Source organism: Cucumis melo, chromosome 11 (genome assembly GCF_025177605.1).
Source record: "Cucumis melo cultivar AY chromosome 11, USDA_Cmelo_AY_1.0, whole genome shotgun sequence".
NCBI classification, from domain to species: domain Eukaryota; kingdom Viridiplantae; phylum Streptophyta; class Magnoliopsida; order Cucurbitales; family Cucurbitaceae; genus Cucumis; species Cucumis melo.
In genome coordinates, this window is record NC_066867.1 from 19,299,970 (window position 1) to 19,307,529 (window position 7,560).

Below are 7,560 nucleotides of genomic sequence, written 5' to 3' on the forward strand. Positions count from 1 at the left end.
AAAAATTTTGACCAAATTCTGTAAAGTTTTTCCAAATTTCCAACGGCATTGATCCTTTTGAAAAACAAATAAGAAGATTAAAAAAAAAAAAAAAAAAGAAAAAAAGAAAAAAAAAAAAAAAAAGAAAAAACCAGGTCAAGCAAGAATTCTTTTTGTTTTCGTACAAAATATCCTTTTAAAAGTAGACATTGATAAAGTCTAATAAATTTGGAGTTTTCATCTAAATTCACAATTTCCATTTTGTTTGTTATCGAAGAGAAAATTATTAGATTGTGATTTAGAATGGTTCCATCTATGTGTCGATAATATGCTCAATTATTCGATAATTTGAAATTCACTATCGTTTCATGCCCGTTTCATACGACATTCTATTTCACTTGTCTCTTTCTTTAAAAATAAATAATAAATAATAAAATTTAGCATTTTCAAATGTTGGAAATGAGACAAAATATTTATAAAATATAGCCTAGTTTAAAATTTATTAATGACCGACATCGATGTATATACACATAGATTTTGATTGACAATGATATTAATAGTGTCTATCATTGATAAAACCTTAAATTTTGTTATACTTTAAAAGTATTTTCAAAAGTGTATTTGAAATCAAATCTTGTATCTTCAAATGAACTTCAATCTTGGAGATGATCGGTTTCAGGAGTTAGGGAGAGAATTCTTCTAGACATTATAGAGTACAAAATTTTCAAACCTCACAAATGAAGAGAACTCTTCTATTTATAGAGTTCTCTAACGAGCTTTTATGGACTTAGGTCTGATTGGTCCATGGACCAGATCCATGAACTCAACCACATGGATTTGGGCCATACTTAACATTTGCGACAATTTAGGGTAATTATAATATGTAGCAATTTTTAGAATAATTATTAAGTATGTAGCAATATTTTTAAAAAATTGCAAATTTAGGGTAATTATACTTAATTATTTTGAATATAATTGCTACATTTGCAATTATCCCAACTATTTATGGCTTGTGTAATAAAGCCCATGAAGTTAGCCATTTTTTAAATATTTCAGAATTGTCGTTCCATTCTCCTCCTTGCTGCTATTTCTTTCATCATCTTCCTCTTTTTTTTGCTACGATTTCTTTTCATATCTTTCTTCTTTTCCTCTTTTTTTTTTTTACGTCGTTTAAATTTGGTTAACCAAATATAAACGATCGTGTAACGACCCAACTCTTTATACTAGGTTGCGGACTTTACATTAAAAGAAAAGAATTAAAATTTATTTAAAGTAAATAGAAAATGAAACAAAACTGCGAATTATCGTTAAAATCATAAATAAAATGTACGAAAATAAATTAAAACAGAATCCTATCTCGAGCTCTACTAGTTTTAAAGGAAAAATATAAGGAAATAAATAAAATAAAATAAAAAGAAAAGAATATCGACACTGAAATCTGACACATGACGTAAGCGGAAGCAAACATGTCCCTATGGCTCGCTACGGTCACTTCTGGTCATTCGTCCGCTTGCCTTTGCTCTTACCTCTACCTCTGCCTGAAAAATAGAAATAGAAAGAGTGAGTATAAAAATATATTCAGCAAGGGACCCACTACTAGTCCCGCTAGGTGTCTGTTAACTTCCTCTTAGAGTCTTGAAGAGTGGAACCCCTGAACTGGCACGTTCCTAAACACGTACAACCTGTGATCCCGTAGGAACAAGCTAGTCTTTGGTGAACCCAAAAAAATACCTAATACGATCGAGCTGTGAGTGATCCCGTCGAATCACTCAAATCATGTCAATGTCAATGTCAGACTGGTGGTCCCGTCAGACTACACAGTTATAAGTGTGAGCGATCCCGTCGGATCTCTCAAATCATGTTTATGTCAATGCCAATGTCAGACTGGTGATCCCGTTGGACTACATAGTCATCAAAAAGAGTGGTGATCCCGAAGGACACTCATATGGGTACGACTCTAATAGGTAAAACTAACATACACCCTATCCATAGCATGCACATAACACATCATCAAATCATATCATAACATATCATGCCATAACATGTCATACCATACATATCCTATCATATCACATCATATCATGTCATATCATCCTCAATCACAATACTGTATCATTAAAACGTAGGTAATAACATCAATGCATTATCATCTCTAACCACAAAGTCATCTAGCAGTCATATTTACAATATCAGTTTCTATCTGTAACCTCAAGTTTTGTAGCTAGCCATCATCAATACATAACCATTCATACATGCGGTCTCATTAAATTAAACTCGAGGGTCTAGTAGTAGAATCTCTTCCTGGAGATTGGTCTACAACAAAAATATCCTAATAGTCACGATCAAGCTCCCTAACAGTCAAGCCCTAAGCACGAATGAACCCAATAACTAAAACTAATAAACTGATTACTAATAATTGCCTAGGGTCCAATTCCAATTATCTCAACTTACCTAAAGTTGAAGATAATTCCAAATTTATCCTTCGTTTAGGAAAATTCCTTGGTTCAGCCCCCAATTGACCTATCAAGAAAATAATTCAATTAAATCCATAATTAAATTATTTAAGGTCTAAAATTGATCTTTGTTAGGAAATAACCAAATCCAAGCCAAACTTACCAAAATAGGTGGAAAAAGACCAAAAATAGGTTAGGTGGCTCAAACGGCTTGGCAACCAGAGGTGGTTCGGCTAAGGTTTTGAAAACGGCTCAGGTAAAGGTGGCTGGCACAGACGTGCGGCTCGAACGCAAGAGGGCGGCTGGACTAAGGTGCGCGCGACTCAGATTTCACCCGGCGCAGCTCAGCGAAGGGCGGGAAAAAGCGGGTCCAGGCACGCACGGCTTGACTAGGCCCGACTTGGCTGAAGCGGTTGGGACGCGGGCTTGGCAAAGGTGGCCAGGCTCAGATGCGGGTGCACGGCTTGGCTTGGCGTCTGGCTTCACGGACTTCGACGAATGGCTTCCGAAGTTTGTGTCCACACATGTGTGGATTTAAAAGAAATTCCCTTGTCTTTCTTACTTTCTCTATCAGCAATGGCCATCTCAAACGTAAGCAACGAACCAAACAATTCATCAAGTTTCAACGTTGTAATATCATGAGCTTCCTCAATGGCAGTAACTTTTAAATCAAATTACCTGGGCAACGATCAAAGTACTTTCCACACTATTTTAGAGTTAGGTATTTTTTCACCAAGCATCAAAGATTCATTTACGATTTCAAGCACTCTCTTATTGTAATCAGACACTGATTCATCCTCAGTCATTCAGGTCAAACTTAGACGTTATCAACTGTTATCTTGAGATCTTTACTTTGGAAGTACCTTCATACGCTACCTCCAAGGTTTTCCAGGCTTATTTGGCTGTACTGCAAGAATTTATTAACTTTAAAACGTTCAGGTCAACACCATTAAATATCGCGTTAAGTGCTCTGGCATTTCCAACAGAAGCTTGCTCTTTAGCATCAGTCCAATAACTCGACGAATGGCTTGGCGTCTGGCTTCACGAACTCGACGAATGGCTGTGTGAGCGACTGGAGTTCACGGACGACGCGGCTGGACTTGCAATGGCGTGGTTGTGTGAGCGGCTGGAGTTCACGGACGATGCGGCTGGACTTGCGACGGCGTGGCTGTGTGAGCGGTTGGAGTTCACGAACGACGCGGCTGGACTTGTGACAACGTGGCTGTGTGAGCGACTGGAGTTCACGGACGACGCGGCTGGGACGACTGGCGACGAACGGTGGTTTTCGACGGTCGATGGATGGTGGCGGCAAGGAAACTAGGGCTTCTCTCTTCTCTTTTTTTTTTCTCTTTCTTTGTGATGAAGAAGAAGATGGGGAAAATAAATGCACGGATGCCAAGGCCTATTTAACAAAATAAATATTATTTTCCCTTTCCTTTTCCTTATTTTAAACCAACCAAAACAAATCTTCTCTCTCTTCATCTAAACCCACAAAGTCTCCTTTTTATCTTTTTTTATCTTTTCCCAAATAAAATCAACTATTCTCTCTCCTCAACGAATTCAATCACCTTTATCTCCTCTAAATATCTTTTCATAAATAATTATATTATTTTCATAATACGATTATTAAGTCCTTAAATCCAATAATACACCTAAACATAAATAACCAAAACAAACATAAATTCTAACTTAACAACAATTAGATATTTTTCAAATATTCAATAGAATCAAATCTCCATAAACTAAAATACTTCAACATTTAAATAACACCCAAAATTTCAAACTTACACTTAAGATAATAAAATTAAATTCCTCAAATTTTTGGGGCGTTACAGATCGTGTACAAAAAATAGCAAAATCTAAAAGATCGTGTCTAAAGAATCTTCTTTTCCTCTTCTTTTTTTACGTCCTTTAAATTTGAGTAACCGAATCTAAACGACCGTGTAAAAAAAATAGCAAAATTTAGAAGATCGTGTATAAAGAACCTTGAAAAAAATCATTTAGATTGGAGTAGCCAAATGTAAATGATCGTGTAAAAAAAGTAAGCGATCGTACAAAACAAATAAATCATCGTGTAGACAAATCTAAACGATCATGTACCAAAAGAGTTAAAAAAATCATTTAGCCAAATCTAAATGATTGTGTTTCAAATTTTGAAAAAAAAAATCGTTTAGATTTAGGTCCAAATCTAAACGATCGTATAACCAAATTTAAACGTAACCAAATTAAACGACCGTGTAACAAAATTAAACGATAGAATTGAAAAAATAAATTGTAGTCAAATCTAAACGATCGTGTACCAAACAATAGCCAAATTTAAACGATCGTGTACCAAATGTATTATGCGTGCATTGTCGACGGTGTGGTTGACGAGGCATTTTTTAGTATTTTCCACAGTGGACCTGTGGGCTTTTTCCGTTTTCAGAATTGTTCTATACAGTATAAATATTTTGTTGTTTTATTATATTTTGGAAAAGACCCATAATTTTATTTTATTATTAAAAAAACTAAAATATTTAAATATGCTTAAATATCTCAAAGGTGAAATCCTAAATTTTATCCCAAAATAAAATAACATAAGATAACTAAATTATCTTATTATTTTATTATTTGAAAATATTTAAAATCATTGCAAATCCTATTAGAAATTAGACTTGCTGGCTTTATAAACATGCTCATACCTTGATCATTCTTTCCTCGTCAAGCATAACAAAGGTATAAGAGAAAAAAATTATCTTCTCCCTCTCTGTTTTTTTTTCTTTTTCTTCTTTTCTAACTTTTTATTTCAACTTTTTTGTCCTTTTTATTATAGGAACTAGAGTTGTCGTGCCACTCTTTACTTCCAAACGTATTTTCAAAAGATGAGATTTCTTCTTCTTCTTCTTCTTCTTCTTTCCGCAATCGTTTGCAGGGGTGACTTCGTCGTTTGTAATCCAACTCCTACTAAGGGAAGATCAGGCATTTGCCGTCAGATCCACCTCCCTAGTAGGAACGGTCGGATATCTTCATTCTGCTTTGCCATCACCAATCCAACTTCTACTAGGAGACGATCAGGCACTTGTCGTCAAATCTACCTCTCTCGTAGGAACGATCGGGCATCTTCGTTCTACCATCATTTCGAAGAAGTGGAACTACACCATCTTCATTTTGGAGGTGCAGAGGTAGAGCTGCCCCATCTTCATCATCTTGGAGATGCGGAGGCAAAGTTGCACCATCGTACTAACAACACGCCTAAAGCTATAGAAGCGGTTAAGGAACTTCATTTCTAGTTGTTCTCAGTTGTCGATGACTTTTGACTCCATATCAGTATGCCACTTGAAAGCATTTTCTTTCAAGCTTCAAACGAAGTTCCTGACAAGTTGGTCGCCTCTTGATTCTGCATTCTCGCATGTTTTGACAAAGTTGGCGATGTGCTGCTCGGGTTGCCCTTTCCATCAAATTGTTAGAACTTCGGAGGTTGGTACTCAAGGAGGCATTCTTAAGTTGTCAATTCTTTTGGTGTATGGCTTATAGTACATGAAAGAAGTCTGAGATGAGCCTCCATACTGAACTCTAATAGAGTTAGTGGTCATATCTTGTAGCTGTTGAACTGAAAGGGAAGCCACAGAAGCTGATTGTTGTTATGATTAATTTTCTTGCACTACATTCTTCCTTTTGTCATCAGCTTTCACAATATGTGTTTGACTCGACTCAACAATTTCACAAGTCTACATCTACTTTCTCAAAGCTACAATCTTGTGGTCTCTTTCCTCGACTGTGACATTGATTATCATGATAGACAATATATTCAAGGTGTGATTCTTTCTCTAATAGATTAGAAGTAGGAGTAGAGTCTTCAAACAAAGGATTCTCTCTGATGATGATCCCATCTTTAGGATATTCCATCAGTTGTTCAAGAATGCTCTATGCGATGACAGAACCTTGATCCTGTTCTTGGATGATCCCCTTAGAACGACTGCGAGTGATAGGTCCTATGTGAGCATCGTTTGCAACAAAAGATTTGTATGCAACCTTCTTCGGTGCCATTGGTTTGCTTGTAGATTTGGACGACAAGAGAGAGAGAGAGGTAAAGATGTCCTACTGGATGTGCCAGTTTGTTCTAATGAGATTTTTAGAGAAATTTGATTCGTGGAGTTGAACTTATTGATTTGATACAATATGAATTTTGATTTCTAGTATTTGATCCTCTGATTCTCTTGAACACCTACGCTTACTTTGAGGAAGTAGAGCATGTGATGTTCTTGAAGTTGGAGTCCTAAAACAAATCTTGTATCTTCAAAAGAACTTCAATCGTAAGGATGGTCGGCTTTAGGAGTTAGTGAATCTTCTAGCTATTAGAAGAATTCTCTCTAGACCTTCTGAAGTAAAAAATTTCCAACCCCCACAAATGAAGAGAATACTCATCTATTTATAGAGTTCTCTGGTGAGCTTTTATGGACTTAGGCCTAGTTGGTCCATGGACTAGACCCATGGGTTAAACCACATGGATTTGGTCATACTTAACCTTTAGGCTAAATTAAACTTATTTTTTAGCTCAATTGAATTTTAGTAAATAATATTTAATTAGACCAAAATAACTAACTTGTTCCTAGCATCATCAGAATTGGCCAATTTATGTGTTCAATTTTAATTTAGAACACATGTCATTTTTTAGTTAATCCCAATTTATTTATTTTAGTAAATGACGTGGTCATTTGTGATTGATTCTAAAATTTCTTATTAGAATGGTCGACGTGGCACTAATAAGCTCAACTTAGGGAAACATGATCATTACCTGAAAAGTGAGAAAGCATTTTGGAAGAATGAGCTAAAATGCTCGGTGAGTGATGGTTTTCTAAAATATGTTTTCCAAATAGTATGCTCAATGCTCAACTTGTATCAATCATTGTAAACTTAACATAGTAAAACTTTAGAAACATTTCAGATAATCTTTAATCATTCAAAAATACATTAAGCTATTGCAGCTATTGCATACAAGCATCTAACTATACATTCATAATTTAATATAGGTCAGTATAAACTGAACCTTCCCTCATAGGCACTTATGCCTTCACTGGTGTAATCGTCCTACGCCCCTCTATAAAAGCTATATATCAGTAGTTTGGGAATTATATGTGCAGATTCAGAA

The 7,560-nt window shown here is 35.5% G+C and overlaps 1 long non-coding RNA gene across 1 annotated transcript; it reads right to left on the minus strand.

Moving 5' to 3' along the window:
* Positions 1-1,414: 1,414 nt before the first annotated feature.
* On the minus strand, positions 1,415-2,793 carry LOC127151676 (uncharacterized). Its single transcript, XR_007824753.1, has 3 exons — positions 2,596-2,793; positions 2,431-2,499; positions 1,415-1,517 (listed from the first exon to the last, which is right to left on the minus strand). It is a non-coding gene; the product is annotated as an uncharacterized LOC127151676 (long non-coding RNA).
* Positions 2,794-7,560: the final 4,767 nt, after the last annotated feature.